Source organism: Sphaeramia orbicularis, chromosome 15 (assembly GCF_902148855.1).
Source record: "Sphaeramia orbicularis chromosome 15, fSphaOr1.1, whole genome shotgun sequence".
NCBI lineage: Eukaryota > Metazoa > Chordata > Actinopteri > Kurtiformes > Apogonidae > Sphaeramia > Sphaeramia orbicularis.
Genome location: NC_043971.1, coordinates 27,418,151 through 27,434,221, shown reverse-complemented (window position 1 = coordinate 27,434,221; position 16,071 = coordinate 27,418,151). Strand labels below are relative to the sequence as shown.

Genomic DNA, 16,071 nt, shown 5'->3' with positions numbered 1-16,071 from the left:
GTGTCTGTACCCCATATTCAAAATATGTGGGTCTAATTTTATTTTTTCTGTCAATGTATGGAATTTTTCAGCGTGCATACTTTGGACACGACATCTATGCAGTAAACAATGCATGATTATCCTGAGTGCTGAAACATTTGTATATCTTTGTAGGCATTAAATATGGAGGGTATTAGGCTGGAGTGTCCGTACACTGAATAATTTCTGATTTGACAGGGGTACAGGCCTGCAAAATTTTTAGTAGACACTATAATACAGAAATATTTTGGACTTTAAATGAGAAATATCAGACAAATAAAATGGCCTGTCTGATTTTTTGATAGAGCAATATTATTTTTTTTTATCTATATATGCACCCTTTCTGGTACCCTTGATTGTGATCAGGCTGATTGTAAAAGTACCAAGCATCTAAATTGTGACTATTTTCCCTGATGGTTTACATTTTAACCAACTGATGCTACAGCCCTGGTTTAATTCCAGCCACTACAGTGAACACCTTTGATTTCCCAGCTCTCCAGAGTGTGTCCAAGGTCAACACGTGTTTGTCTGCTTCCACCGTATAGAAAACGAAAGTGCAGAGTCCCCACTTCCAGGCAACGCTTAGATTCGTCACGGTCACTTCACAAACACACACTGGCATTAAAAGACAGCAGCCATGTTCCGTCGCTAAAACCCTTTTGGCTTGGTGTGTTGTTTGGACAGCTGGGTGTTAGTTTGAGTCGATCACTACATGTGGTGACTCTCACATCTCTGCCTCAGCTTAAAGCCTTATCTCCACTTCACATCATCTTTCAGTCAGCAATAAACTTGCCTTTTCCACGGAAATTTACGACTTATGTATACACCACGGTGAAGCTTCTAACAGAAATGACCATGAAAAGCTAATTGCCCCCTGACTTTAAAGTTACTTTCTTTGTTCTGCTATCTGGGGAAAATGTGAACCATATCTTGGTTCATGACACCTAAATGTGTTTCTTTTCATCCTGTGTATCTTTATTTATGTGGCGCAGATGAGATCATGCAATGTTTTGGCTGCCCTCTTAAAAGGCAGAAAGATCTGTACCAACACAAATATACAGAGCTTCAGGGCATTTACGACCGTAATTATGGAGGATTATGGCTCATTTTTACAACAAAAGAATAAGAGATGTGTTAGTAACTATAAAGAGTATTTAGGTCTGTGGTGTTTATTGAAAAGCCATTGTGCTTTTGACATTGGATTTGATCAATTTTAATTACTGGTATGTTTGTCTGCATTATTTTCTACACATCAGGCTGCATTTTTATGATTACATTTTTCTTCTGTTTTTTTTTCTTAAATTAACTCATAAAGACCAAACACTACTTTAATGTCAGTTCCAAAATGACAGTTTCTCAATATCTAAACTTTCTTAAGTGACTTATCACCATTTATTTATAATATTATCCTCTGTGTTTTGTACTTTATCAGTGTAAATCATGTATTTTGCAATATTTAGTTCACTGATCATATATAAAGCTCAGATTGAAGTTGAGGGTTATATTAAAAACAGAGAAAACTGAAGGAAAAGTGACCTTTTTTTTTTTTTTTTTTTTTTTTTTTTTTAGTAAAATCTATCATTAACTTAATATAAAACGTGTGTCCATCCACTGCCATTGATCCAACACCATTGTTTTACTGGTGAATCAATGTTATAGAGGATGACGGTGTTTCCACAGTAACTAAGGGGCCTCTGAACGTCCAAATGGGTCATATCTGATGACCGTGAAAAGATGACAAACTGTATTTTACACCAATTATTTACATGTACTGATAGGATTAGTGGATGAACAGGTATTAAACTTTTTTGATCAGTAGATGGTTTTGGTCAATGATGGGTATTTGGGTCTTTATGGGTTAAAATTTTTATGGAATTTTTGATTAGTCCAAACAAAACACAAAATGATATTTAACAGCACAGACGAAACAGTACAGTGTTATCTTAACAGTGTCAGTGAATGTACACAAAGCCCATCCACAGCTGGAAAAAAAGAAAAATAAATAAATGAAAATAATCCTTTAATGCCCAGTCAAAGACAGGAGTTTATGTGTACATGTAAAACAAATAACATACACGTCAAATAAAGCAAAATACACCAAGAGCACAAATACAACCAAAGTTTAACTCCTATTGTACATTTTCCCGGTTAAAACTTCATTCCCGATCATTACAACTCGGACACTGATCAGTTCTAGTTTATTTAGTTTTTCATGCCTTGATTTCATCCAGTTCATTTAAAGTCACCATTTCCATGAAAAATACTAAAAAATGTCAAAATGTACAATATTTTTTTCTTATTTAGAAAACTACTGCAGATGTTTTAGACTTCCAAATAAACTACATTCTGATCTAATTTTCTTCCTTTCCAAACAAATTCAAACCATTCATCTGTTCAAAGCAGGAAATAATGATGCATCAGTGATGTGGAACGTTAGGGCATAAACACATTCACTGTGGAACTTCTACACGTCCACATAAAAGCAGCGTAATATCACTGAACAGCTGAGGAACTCCACTTTACTTTGTTAAAGCATATGAATGGATTAGTGCCTCAAAAATTCAAAAATGATTGAATTATTATTTATTTTTTTGTGTAAAATAGACATTTAATCCATAGATGGATATTTGAGGCAGTTTTTTTTTTTTTTTTTGCAATCCTGTCATTTAGTTATGTATCTTAACATGGTTATTAAAACACTAGTGCCTTTTGTAAATATTTATTTCTTCATAAATAATCTCTGACTTTAACTAATTGGCTTTACATTTGTAGTTTTTTTTTTGTGTAAAATCAAAACCTATCAGTGTTATTCATTAAAAAAGGACAGTATTTATGCTTCATGACCTGTGTGGGCTGTGTGTTGTTTTATTTTTTTGCATGTCAAGTGTAAAGTAGAAAGTTGAGAATATAATTAACTATTTCAGTCATGATAATTATTTAACTTTGTGTTGAATACTGGCCACACATGAGGTACTTTTAGTTCATATTTGTAGCAATTATAAAAAAATTGTACTTGTATGCATGTCTACTCAGTAAATAGCCCTCATATCCTCCTTAAACTGATCCCAGAACCACATTTAGATGAATCGGACACAGAGGTTTGTCAGTAGGGTGACATATCTGCTCCTCACGTCCTGCGCCTTCACCTCTGATCTGCAGTCGATACGTACCGACGCCGTTAAGTACTCTGACACCGGCTTCTGCTGATGCAGGTTTCCACTTCATCAAAGGGACGACAAGACAAAACACTGACTCATCCATCAAACTGGTTCAGCTCCTCTCACCAGTAATAAATGGACTGATTTATCAGGTGGAGAAATCCTTTGTCCTGACACCTGATCTTCAACCAAAATGCAATTTGTATTTACACTTAGCGGTGGCACATAAGTGAACGGTGGGTGTCAGGGTGAGGGTCACGGTTCAGTTAAATCAGTTTTCCTGAGGATGTGCAGAAACTTAGTGGGTGACCTGTGGGTGGTATTTGTGTCTGTAAAATCAGATGTCTTGATATATTTGAATAGAAAACAAATAAATTCATGTGACTACAACTTGTTTGGACTTTCCAACAGAGTGGAAACATTACTTTTTTTTTTTTTTGATAATCATATATTCCAGGGGTGTCAAACTCATTTTAGTTCACATACACATACAACCCAATGTGATCGCAAATAGGACGGACCAATAAAATAATAACATAATAACCTAGAAATAATATCAACTCCAAACTTTTCTCTGTCATAGAGTGACAAAAGTAAAATTACATTATGAAAATGTTTACATCGACAAACTGTCCTTTAAAAAAATGTGAAAAACATGAACAACTTTTTAATTTCTTGAGAAAAATAAATGCCATTTTAACAATATTATGTCTCATCTTATTATTTACACATGTGCATTACAACTTACAGATCATGGTGGATTTACAAATACATAAAACATTTAGTAACAGGCAGAATATTGGTAAAATTGCACTTACTTCTCTTTAGACATTTCAGGTTATTCTTATTTGTTCAGCTTATTCACTTTTTTTGTGAAAGGACAGTTTGCAAATGTAAATATGTTCATGTAATTTACATTTTTACACTTAAAAAACAGAAAAATTTGGAGTTACCATTATTTATAGGTTATTATTATAGTATTTTACTGGTCTGATTCATCAGATTGGTTTGTATGTGGCCCCTGAACTAAAATGACTGACACCCTTTTTTGTTAATACCTTCAGTGTAATTTTTGCACCTCACAAATTAAAAATGAAAAAAAAAAAAAAAGTAAGAAGTAGCAGTTCATATTTACATTTAATGCATATGCACATTGAATATTAATTAAAAAATGTTACTCTAATAATAATTTTACAATAAAGAGCCTCGGTGTGTTATTGTTTTCATTACATTAATTTTAATGAGCTTTGACAGTCAACAGTATTGTAGTTGTACATCTTAAATGAACACAGTAACCACTTTTTGTAACAGAAAAGACTGGAATTTGACCCATGTCCTGAAAATTTTGAGGAGAATCCGTTTAGTAGTAATTACACCTGATTTTATTTAACATAAAATTGTATTTATTTTATGTTATTATTTAACATAAAACCCCCTCATATCAGTTTGTAAATTTAAAGTTGGTTGTAATTCTTTTGAAAAGCTTACTTCATCTATCAATTTCTGCACATTATTTGTGTTTTTGGTGCAAATAAAGTAAAGTTCACTTTTCCACTATTATGGATCGCTGTTGTTTTATTGTTTTTAATGCTGTACAACTGTCAGACGTCCTGATCCCATTGCATGAATATGTTTAGAAAATAATATGAGGATACATGGTATGTTTTCCTCAACAAACTGATAAGATGCTCCAGAATAACATTAAATCTACTTCAGTCCTTAACGCAGGTGGCGACTGACAGATGATGTTACATGCTTTTAATGCATCCTGTCACTTTCTCTGCAATAAATGGACTCCACAGTGGTTCGAGAGGCTAAATGCAGATCCACTTTATCAGGCAGGGAAGGCAAAGCTAGAGGTCATTCATCAGACCGCTGAATCTGGATCCGTCCCAGCAGTAAATTATTCATCATAGTTATACGTCTACGTCCTGAATGAAATACATCAACGTGGTGAATGAACGTCTGTTTATTTCCTTTTATTTATCTCTTTCTTCATTGAGTCATGTGTTTGATTTGACTATGGTTATGGATAAATAATTTTACCGCAGGCATTTGTCTTTCCAACTAATTTTAGAGCCATCAGCAGCAAACTAAAAACAAAATCTGAGACTTATTTCTTTGATTATTTTTTTAACACACTGTTTTAGACTATTTACGACCAGTATTGTAACTTGTAGAAGAGAGAAATTGTGTTTTACTGTGACGTTTGAAACCAATGAAGCCAATTCATCTCCTCGGCTCTTAACAGAATGATTAACAGTGTCACGTAAGCTGAGAAATCTCAAACCGTCTGGACTGTGGTGGTGGTGTAATTGCTACAGAGTGAGGAGAGAGGCTAGGTTATAAATGGAAGATTGTAATTTGTCTTTTTACACAAGGTCTTTAATCACAGTGTCCACTGATGGGACTTCTAAATGGCTGAAGAAATTCATCCTCTAGAAAAAAGCCTGACAGTTACTTGTTCTGGCTTCTGGCATACTTGCACATCCTTAAAAAATCTATATCCTTGTATGTTCGCAAAAGATGGCTAATAAACTATAAGAAATGTGGACTGTCCCAACAATATCCACAAATACTGCTGGTTTACAATTTTCTTTTCTTTTTTTTTTTTTTCTTTTTTATTTTTTTAGAAATTGTCTGTGTCAGTGATTTAATGTTCTAAATCTTACAAAAATAATAATAACCACAATAACAATAATTACAATAACAACAATAATAATACTATGAATTAGAAAATAAATGACAAAAGTGCTGGTTAGCTGATGTTTTCAATGTATTTGATTACACTTATGTATTGGTTTATGTACATTTCTTAAACAGATTTTTCAGGTTTTTCATTAGAAAAAATCTTAATGGTGAATATATTATACTGTTCAGTGTTCTGAAGTAGATCTGTGGCTCTGTATTCTTTTTAAGTAAAACACATTCTCTCAGAATTTCACATTGTGACCCAGAACTGATTATTGGAAACTTCAGTAAACCAGCATTTAAGTCTTAAATTTTCTTTATTAGTGTCTCAAACTTGGTAAAGTTTTACCACTTTTCACTTCTGGACCAGTTAGTTAAAAATAATGTTTATAAATAATGGGGGGTTTTTTGTGCAGAAGGCTTTGCATGAAACACACTGAAAAACAAAGATGAGGATACAAAAGGAGGGATACTCTAAGACCAGAAATGTGGAGGAAACAATTATGTATCATCTGCCATCCAACTGTCTGACTCTTGTTAAGAATAAGAGCATCTGTCAGAGTGTAAATGTTGGTCTCATCTTTTCCAACTGTGCACAGAACTCTGCAGAGGACATCTTACAGTCTGTTTTTTAGCCAAAACTCTAAGACGCTTGTTTTTTAACCCAGAAGGGCAAAGCTTTAAAGTAAAGTGCTTTGATTTGTTGAGGCTGAGTGGACGTGCACTGGTCTATTTTCAGTCAGCCTAATGATGAGCCTTTAAAGGAAGTTTGACAGTAAATGTTATCTTTACTTTAGCTGCAGTTACGGCCGACATTTAGTCTGTTTATCAGACAATATGAAGCAAATAAAAACAAATTAATTCAACCTCATAAGAATAATTAAAATGTGTTTTATAACAGGAGGGTAAAGTATTATTTGAGATGAGACAAGATTTCATGTCCGGCAGACAATGGATTGTGCTTAAGTTTAAGACAGAACTTTTGGCTGTAAAATGTGTCAAAAATACGGGACAAAATTATTATTATTTTATCAGCTGCAAATAAGGTTTAGTAAGCATTTTTTCTTAGACACTGATGTAGCAGATTAAGATAGTTCCTTAATTTGCAGTTTTTTAAAATAGACTTTTATTACTATAAATTATGCACTTCTGCAAAATCCTACTGCTGCATATTACACATATGCTAAATTCACATTTATTTGCACTTGAGGGCAGAGGTTACAGAAAGACTGAGTAATTAACAGTTTACAGTATAATAGACACTATAAGGACAAAGTATCGGGACACATTGAATTCAGGTGTTTTGTTGCTAATGGGTTGGGCAACAAAGTGAATATAACACATGTCATAATATGACTTTGCATGGTGACAGTCATCGCAGTAAGGGTTTTGTGAGTGATGTGCTGTATTCTTGGGGCTGTACAGTTTGTGAAAACAATTTTCTTCTGAAGGACAAATCAACATCTATCTATCTATCTATCTATCTATCTATCTATCTATCTATCTATCTGTCTATCTGTCTATCTGTCTATCTATCTATCTATCTATCTATCTATCTATCTATCTATCTATCTATCTATCTATCTATCTATCTATCTATCTATCTATCTATCTGTCTATCTATCTATCTATCTATCTATCTATCTTGTGTATTTAGAGTTAATTCTATATACATTGTCATCTTACTTACAGAATGCCTCAGGGTTTGTTTAATTTTATTCTATTCACTGTTAGTTTTTTTTTTTTTATTTTTTTTATTTCCCTAAACATTTATCATGTTCTGACCATAAATAAAATGACAATTGGCCTTCTGGTCTTTACAACTTTCACCTAGGTAGAAAAATGAGCCTTTAAACTTTAAAAAGAAATACTGATTTGACATTTACTATCATAAACATTGACTGACATGAATAATTTTAAACATAATGATTAAAATCAACAGGAATAGGAAGTCCTGTAAACTGTTGGTGTGATATGTCCCAACATTTTTGCCAGTATAATGTATATTCTTTACACAAATAATGAACCACATATTATTTACTTTGCAATCTACCCCTGGATGCAGTTGTTACAACTGTTTATATTTATGGTCCCGTCTGTCTGTATCCCTGTCTGTGATTATGTGCTGATGTATTGTGAGTGATTATTCTGTATGTGCTGCTTTTGTATGTTTGGATTATATGTACTGTCTCTGTATGATTGTACTGATGTTTCACTGTTTTCTCTTATCTTTGTTGTTTTATCATGTCTCTTAGCTGTCTTAACTCTCTTTTTTAAATTAATGTGCTGTAATATATTGTATTTTTAGGGTGCCTATTGTCCTCAGGCCGGGGACTACAGCAGGATACTAGCTATGTTAGCTAAAACTGCCCTTTTTACTGTTATTGATACAGTTAATTAATTGGGGTTGTCCACGACATAATAAACTAATAAACTAAACTAAATCATAGCCAGGTTTTTTTTTTTTTATTTGTGGTAATGGTTTCTTTTAGAGTGAGTTTGTAACTATCAAACTGAGCATGTGCTCACAGTTTTACATTTTTACATCAGTTAACGTATCATTGTTAAAGTCTGTTAGCATGACTAAATGGGGGTCATTAGTTAGAATCAAGTCATTTTTATACACACTCTGTCATACACATCTAATTATAGCAGTGGACTATTCTGATGCAAACTGCAGCTTTCAGTCATCAATTCATTTAGTTTTTGGAACTGGAAAGCCTTTTCCTCCCTGGAGGTCTGCACAAAAAAGTTAACATACCTACTGGCATCTGTTGTGTTTAATGTGTTCACATTGTGTGTATAATATATTTAATGGAATGTTTTAGTACCCAAGCACTAAACACAATCTTTTATCCATTCATGGATTAGTTATCCCGCTGCTTGGTGTCCATACTCTGTATTCCTGTCTAACAATATCTTTTTTTTCTGTTTCTGTCATTTCAGTGGAGATGATGCTGAGTCACTTTGGGGCATGACGTCACCATCATAAGATGGCGGAGAGATGACCGCAAGCAGCGACACAAGAGGTGGTGCTGGATGTCGTGGTTTGCAGCTGCTGGTTCTTGGCTTAAAATTGTTATGTGGAGTCGCCAGAGGGAATAACTACCTCAAATGTTGAAAGGAAGAACAAATTCAAGAGGTTTAAAGGGGCAGTGAGTATATTTTTTATTGTTGCATTGCACCAAAAGGCTAAAGTGGCCTCAGCTTATGGTTTCTCATGCTTTTTTCAGCTTGAGTTTAGTTTTGGTGCAAATTCTCCACACCCAGTGAAGTCATATTACTGCCAACAGCAGGCTGTAAACAAAACTTTAAGTAATATCACATTATTTATTGTAATAAAAATGTCCTTTTTGGCTTTTATAAAAGTAACCTCTGAAATTTGCTCTCACTTGGCAATTATATTTATGCACCAGCAGCTTAAGAAGCTATCTTATTCATTTCTTTTCAGTGAAACTAGTATTTATTGTTTTGACAGTTAAAATGTCCTGATGCAAATGTTCTTAAATGTGTATAATTCTTAATTATAAAATGCATGCTCAGTTTGCCTGAATACCTGGATGAATTTGTCTTTCCTGTGTGTAGGATATGCACCATGCTTTTATGTAAAATATACTCTGGTTGTCTTCAGCTGAAATTTTAGCGTTAAATGAAGGGAAATTATGTTAATGTGAGGTAAAATACAAGCAGAAGAGATAATGGTCCTGATAGTCACTCAGTCATATGTATATATATTTATAACCCTCTGTGATTACTGTTGTTTGCTCACTCATTGCTAAGTTTCAGGACCTTCAGGCTGTTGTCAAATATCAAAACCACACTGTTCAGTTATCGTGCATCGTGGCTCATAGACTTTTCCCTCCAGGTAATTTGCTTCTCTGTTGTCTGTGTGTCCTCGGATGAACTGCATTTTTATTTTGTCGTCAGAGCTGTTTGCTGAATCTAGTGGGTTTTTTATGGTTTAAAGACATGATTTCTGTCACGACAAGCCTCGATCTCCTCAAGCCTTAAAGTAAGAAAAGACAAACTTCAAAGACAAATTGTGTTTTTGTTTTTTGGTTTTTTTTTTTTTTAGATTAAACTTCTTTCCAAAGGCTGTAGACACAGGAACATGAGAGAGAATCAGAGATAAGTGACTGAGACTGGATCCACACTAGTGCTGATTAGAAAACATATTTTGATCTTTTGGCTTCTATATCGTGGCACTATTATAAAAAAAATTATATTGTTCAAGACTTTTCATTTGTGGTTTAAATTATGTCGCTTATCAGTAGAGGTGCAGGTTAAAGAACCCTGTTGATGACTGGTAAACATTTCCACAAACATTTATAAAGGCTTTTGTGCCATAATTATATATATTTTTTCTGTTAATGTAAAGACACTAAATCCAGAAACTGCACTGTCTGTAGGGTAAATATATCTGCGTCAGTGTGAACACAACCTGTGATAAGTAAAGTTAGACCAGACAGTAAGTGTGTGATGTCAGATAAAACACAAAAGTTTCCATATTCTGAAACCACTTAATGAGAGGAACACATTTTTACATGAATTTGCTTATATCAGTTTACATTTTTCCTGGATTAGATGCAGATATCAGAGTTTATATTTTTATTTTTACACACTGAGCTTTAAAAAAAAAAAAAATGTTGTCAGAGGCAACTGAGGTTTAAAACAGAAACAGATGAAGAGTGAATTAGAGCACACAAAAGAGAGGCAGACAGCAGCTGTGAGTGTTGGAAAGAGAGCGTGTGAACTAGAGGGAGAGACAAAGAACCAAGAGGAAAGAGTGCATGTGACTGAGCGGCAGAGGAGGGCAGCTATATTTGTCTCCCTATAAAGCTCGGCATGCTTCTCGTTTTTGGATTCCTGGACTGGTGAGTGAAGTTTAGCAGAAGTGAATCTTGGCTGTAACCTGTCTCCCCTGTAACTTTTTGATCATGACAATTCACCAATAAAACATCTCAAACTAAGGAAGTTGTCTGATTGGATGTTTGTTGTTGTTGTTGTTGTTGTTGTTGTTGGGATATTAAGCAACAAAACTGTCGGTAGTTTCTGTTCTGACCAGATAAGACAAAATGTTACACTTCTTACATTTCTAAGCAGTTATGGGAAGATTATCTGACATGTTAAAGCTGCAGTGGTTGATAGTCTTTGGGTTTTTTTTTTTTTGCATCATTGTGCAAAAAGTTGATAATCACCTTTCAGCGTATTGTAATTCTGACCGCATCTGTCCTTTATCTGTTTACCTGTGATGCCCTGTTTTTACTTCATCACAGTATTTTCAGACAGATAGGAGGGTTAAATATGTGATTGACAGTTGTAGTTGTTAGTCAGAATCCCAGACCCAACCTGGCGATTCTACTGCTCTACTCTGTGACATGGAAGCTTAGAAGGAGTTTCACTTTTCCATAATGGCATGAAAGTGTCAGGTTCATCTATATTCACATTTAGTTGTTTGATTTAGACTGAGAGGAGAGAATTGCAGAAGAATGGTTTATATTTTCAACGTCTTAGGCATATTTTTCCTCCTGATTTTGGCTCCCGCAGCTTTAATTGCACATTAACATTACTTTTTCCATTTCAGAAGTAAATAATATTTTATTACTTGTTACTTCACTCGTTAGGATGCTGAGCTCTGACAAATGTGCCAAAAATATGACAAGTGTTCTGTCCATATCTAAGATAATCTTAGAGTTACAGGGAGTCACTCTTTGTTAGATCTCTTGCATTAAAGTGTACATTTTTAAAGGAGTCATATTTTGCTATTTTTAAATGGAATTACGCATTTTAAAACATTTCCCTGTGGTCTACATAACCTGTAAATGCTATGCTTGGGTCTGAATTCTTCATTAATTCAACTCCACAGGTCCATCTTCGACCCTATTTCTGAGTAATGACACCAGAAAGGCCGTTTTGAGCGCTGGCCCTTTAAATGCATATTAGCCACTTCACACCCCACCCCCTTCAGGTTGTTGGCTGTGCTGCTCTGTCCCGTTCAACCAGCAACTGAACATTTTAGGCAATCGGCTCAAAGTTTGGACATATTTTCAGTATGGACTACAACCGCTGCTGCTAATAAACAATTATGTCATACTCGGAGAAATGTTCGTAGGAAGTCTTGACCTTATATGTGCAAATGTCATGACGTAACTAGTTATAGACGCAACAAAACAGGTTGTAGAAATCCTCTCAATTTTTGCCAAAATGAATATAAAGATAGCTTTGCAGCACCTGGAGGGTTCAAATTCAAACTTTATGAACTATTAGGGTCCAAATACACAAATAAATGTACCAAAGACTAATAAAAGTGGATTTAGCAAAATATGACCCCTTTAATATTTAGCAACACCTGATGGTGAAGTTGCAAACTTCAACCAATTGAATGCCCCCTTACCTTCTATACAGTGGCTGCAAAAATACGTGAAAGACTATTGATAAGATGGGTATACAATGTGAAATTTTTACCTGTCTCCGATGAAAGATGAGAAAATGTCAGGATATTATTGGTTATGGTTAAAAAAACTGTGGTCTGTTGCAAAGTTTAGAGATTTAAAGATGACCATTGTCATTGTGTTCCAACCACAGACAGCCTGGAAGTACCTGGACCTCTGCTGCAGCCTACGTTTATTTAACAACTAATAGGAATTCATTTATTCATTCATTCTTTTTCCAAACCGTTAAGTTTAATGTAACTAAAATTAATAAACTTCAAGCTTCAAAAGCGGCAAAATTATCATCCGTCATGACTGGGCGCTCATTGAAATTCCAGTTGTAACAGTGCGATCAGTAGCTTAGCTTCACTCTTACAGCTAAAGCAGCACAGGTAGATAGCATGCGCTGATGACGTATTATTTTTGTACTTTGACCTGTGTAGGTGTTGTCAACACACAGTCTGGGTGCAGGTCACATCCGATTTTATTCATGTCACACATTGCGGTTGACACTTGAAATCTAATCATCTACAGAGACCTTCAGAGATGTTTGTTTGGTTAATGCTGGGCGTTATAGTTAATAGATAATAACTCTGGTCAAACATAATAAGAGCTGCTCATTCTAAGATGACAAAAACACAATGATAACGATGATAATGCACCTGAGTGTTGGATAACACCTAATATAAAAACACAAAAAAGGAGAAGGGACAGACTATTTTTTAGAAACATGGCAGACTGTGGTGGTGATCCACTCTATACAAATAATACTCAGAATTATTAGTTTTCTTTATTGTATAGCCATGTGTTAAAATAAGAATCATTGTGTTTTTGTTATCTTAGAAAGAGCAGCTTTTATTTTCCATTTGTGCAGTTAGATCCTCTTAAATCCCCCTATTGGATCTGTAAGTGAACACATAGGACAATCCTGCATTAATCTCCTGTTAGAGCAAATAAACTGATCTGAATAACTCAAATCTGATTTAAGTGTTACTGATAGTAAACATAGTACTTTATAGCACTAGTAAATACTGAGACTGTGTTCATTTTCACCTTCATGTCCATCTGTTTTCTTCTCTAAATGTCGTATATTAAACTTTTCCATGGATACAGAAATAAACTGTATGAGCTCTGTAGCTGCCAGTCTCCTGCTTGTTTTGTATAATGAGTGATAGTGTGGGATACGAAGTGCCGCAGCAAACATCAGATTCGGTTCTCTTTAAATAAACTACAATTGCTGGTGTGAGCGTACATTCCTGTATTCATGTTGGTTCCTCCAGATTAAAACACTGTTTACAGATTAGATTGCAGAAAAAGGAAGGAGGCCTGATCTCAGGAGAACAAAGATTGTAGAGTTAAAGATAATATCTTCAACTGAGTTTTATAAAACAAATATTACAACCAAACATTAAATACATACTCTATTTTCATCTAAATTTGTCTTTATTGCTTCTTTTTACTGCAAACTCCTCTTACTGGGAAATTTGTAAAATAATCTGATGGATATAAACTAGACTGCATACCTGATATCTGTTAGTATATCGAACTCGACTCCCTTTTATATGATACTTTTATATTAGATTGGAGAGAATTCACCAAATTACGACACACAGATCCACATAAAAAGAAACACACAGTAAAATGTAAATGAGAATGCAAGTGTGAATCACCACAGGGGCATACCATGTCTGCATAACTGATCCGGAAACCTTGAACTAGACCCATAATTTATGTGTATCCATGGATTGTTTGTTTGATCATCTTAGTTGAAATGGTGTGAAAATAATCACAACGCACGCAGACAGACGACACCGGCTTTCCTACCACAACCTGACTCAACAATGGGAGAGGAAGTTATTTCAGACAGTACTGCTCCCAAGGGGTGAAAATCCCATTAATGTTTTTTTCCTAAACTCTTTCATACCTTGGATTAGCATTAAAGTCGCCCTGTTGTATCATCATAATGGTACAGGGGACTGGTTTTAGTTTGTTAGATCCTGGTTCATCCCATAGGACTACTGGACCAGTTCTATGTGTAAAGACTATGATTCATGGTTATAAAAGTTATTACCCAAGTGCCTTTCAGCCTGGATATTCAGCCTCTTATGTTAATGATGGATTACAGTGGCTTTCATGTTATTGACCTGTGCACTATGAATCTCTAGGTTTGGTTTTAATGTTTAAGATGAAGCCAGAAGACACTGTTTATGAACTATAGTGGACAAACTGCAGTGCTATGCAGTAGGTTTATTGTTTCAGCACAATTATAATGAGCTATTCTAATATACAGTACTGTGCAAAAGTCTTAAGCTACCTTTAGCTTTGTTGTTTTTGCAGGGTTGAAATGACCATATGTATTTATTTCTCATTCTCTTTTATTTAGGTACAGTACAAAAATACAGGAAATATGTACACAGCCTTAAAAGAAACACGACAAACTGAACTAAAAGGGTTCTAAAGGTTAAAGTCAGTATTTAATGTGAACCCTGACCCCATGACAAGAAGCAGCACAAACAGTTGGAAACATCTGACATGTGTTTAATGAAACCTGATATAAAACATCAGAAAATGAATGCAATATATCTCGTTGTCTGAATAAAAGTGTTAAAGACATATCAAGTGCAAAGGAAGGTAATTAAAGGTAACTAAATAGTAGTACTGTGGTTTATAGAAGTTGTTTTTTCCCTGAAGCTTTTGTTTGTGCATACTTCACATATATCCAGATTGGATCTTAGTATAGAAACTGAAATTAAAACTGAGTTATTATTATTATTATTATTATTATTATTAATAAACGTAACCATCATTATAAATAAGTACATTTTTGCAGCCTGATCCTCCAAAATGCTATACACTGTACTTTTGTTATTATATTACCACTATACCAAAGCTCACTTATTTACTTAAATCTTCAATTAATTCTAAATGTTACTTAAGCTGGAATTTTGTGCATTTTCATCAAAAAGTTTGGAGCAAATCAAGTAGGCTGTGTCAGTGTCACATTGTAATAAGATGTTTCCATTTACTTGTATTCCCCACATAATTTGTTTTTCAAACATGGCCTAACCTCAAGTAAGATTAAACATTTTTTGTAAAATTTTCGAGGTTTTCCCAACTTTTTTCCCCTAAACATGTTGACTGTTTAATGATTCTGGGAAAACAGAGAAGCGGTATGACAGATGTGGCACAGTTACTGTAAAACTTATACTACTGCTCTGTGAACCTGCAGTAAAATGCTGCATGTTTTGACAATGGGGAAAGTAATCTTATATCTTTGTAAAGCTCTGGTCCACAAACTGAAACAGTTCAGGTCACCCGGTTATTTTGAAATCACTGATGGTAGAAGAAATGTGAGACATTTTTTTGAGCCACATGGTGAGTTGCCAAAGTAAAAACTTACAAAGCTTGAATTTCATGTATTAGTTATGATCAAGGTCATTATAGAGACATTCGTTCCTCTCCCAGAGCTGAGCTGCGAGAATAGAATGATGTCATGTTTTTCTCACAGTTTGTTCTCGACACATCATCCGTCCAACAACTATTGTGTGATTGGTCAGAAATGTGAAGTGGGCGTGGTTAATGAGTAAATGCAGAGGACTTCCTTAACATTGCCTTCTGGTAGCAGCCGAGCCGTGTCCCAGATCAAAAGGGCCCAAGTCGAAGATTATATACAGTCTATTTTCTGCTGTCCAAAATCTTTTACTTAGTCTTCAATAAAATCACCAGGAGAAATCAGCGTTCAAGACAACCAAGATTTAGTGTTGATAAAAAAT

At 34.6% G+C, this 16,071-nt stretch overlaps 1 long non-coding RNA gene across 4 annotated transcripts in view; it reads left to right on the top strand.

Moving 5' to 3' along the window:
* The window catches only part of LOC115433758 (uncharacterized), a 127,214-nt gene that overhangs the window by 75,823 nt on the left and 35,320 nt on the right, over nucleotides 1-16,071 (top strand). For 3 of the 4 annotated variants that reach the window (XR_003937416.1, XR_003937413.1, XR_003937414.1), the window contains one exon: nucleotides 8,814-10,835. This is a non-coding gene — a long non-coding RNA (uncharacterized LOC115433758). Of the gene's footprint in view, nucleotides 1-8,813; nucleotides 10,836-16,071 lie in introns of those variants that run through there. The other variant, XR_003937415.1, reaches the window with a different exon arrangement.